Raw genomic sequence first — 1,391 nt, 5'->3', positions numbered from 1 at the left:
GGGGCGGAGCCAGCACGACCCAAGGAGCAAAAATCCTGACGCGGTCCCCGCTTCTCATTGGCTGGCAGTGGAGGCGTTGCCCTGAGCGATGCCGGCCCGCCCTTCCTTGTGCTGACTGTGGCTTGCAGCCGGAGTCAGCGTTTCCACGTGGTGTTTGTCCCAGCAGGCGAAATTTCCTGAGTCCCTGCCCTGAGGAAGCTGCCTTGCTGGTTCCTGTGAGCCACCCGGGCGTTTGTGTGACCTCGGGCCAGAGGTTCGCGGGAGACATGGAGAAAGGCAGGCTTAGTGTTGAAACCAAGTAACCTCCGTTATAGGTCACACAAATAGCCTCCTCTCACTGCAGCCTTTGCCCTTGACCTTTCCCACCACCCAACCCTCCAACCCCAGCACCCTTTGTCCTGAGGGTGGGGCTGATGGACGCAAGCAAAAAAGTGGAGATTGCTTATGAAAAGCGTGCCCAAAGCTGCCAGATTTGTAGCTTACATTTACTTTAAACTGAAGGCAGCCTGCCTTTTAAGGCACAGACATTAAATTCCTTAATGACCCAGAACTTGCCGTGATTGAAACAAGAGTAAGGGTCTCCAAGCAGATTTCTGGCAGCCTCCTAACAGCTATTCAAACTTGACCTTTTTATTCAAGCATCATTATCTTCTTTTGAAGTACCCCCAGAAAACTCTCCCTGGTGGAAAATATAGTCTGGCTTTGAAAAACTTATTGGAGTCTCAAATCCTTACCAAAAAAATGCTTTCATTGTCACACAATTGACAGCAACATTCTTGTAGGAAAAAAGGACAGTGTCCCTTGCACCCAAAGTCCTAATCTCACAGGATCACTCATAAAACAAACAAAAATCTCCCTATTCCCTAGACAATACAGACTTGACCTCCTTACTATTGTGAATATTTTCTAGGACTAGGGAATTCAGGAATATTTCTGTTGCTGCAAAGCTTTCCCTGAAGATCTGAAACTTTGTTAAACCAATGAAGAAAAAAACAGTTCTTAAAATTTTACAGGGAGGAATGAGGCAATTTACTTTTCAAATTAGCTTCAGAGACACAATCCTTAGCAAGCTTTTAGAGGCATGTCAAAATGTTTTTGCCTAGGAAAAAAATGGATGGATTCCAAAACACTAATATACATTTAACTGATATTCTTCTGTTAAAAATCTTACATGTTGTCTACTACAACATATCTCAAGAGTGATATATAATAGTAGGAGGGAGTGGAGTAGATAGGAAGATATTGAGAAGAACTATATGCACAACCAATGGGCATGGACTAAGGGGGGGGACAACTGGAGGGAAGTATGTCACTGGGTGGAGGGGAACAAAGGGAAAAGAAATTGGGACAATTGTAACAGCATAATCAATAAAGCATTTAAAAAAATAAAA

This window comes from Furipterus horrens, unplaced genomic scaffold, assembly GCF_987537825.1.
Source record: "Furipterus horrens unplaced genomic scaffold, mFurHor1.1.pri manual_scaffold_3, whole genome shotgun sequence".
Taxonomy (NCBI): Eukaryota; Metazoa; Chordata; class Mammalia; order Chiroptera; family Furipteridae; genus Furipterus; species Furipterus horrens.
The sequence above is the reverse complement of the archived record's forward strand: the minus strand, read 5'-3'. Positions refer to the sequence as shown.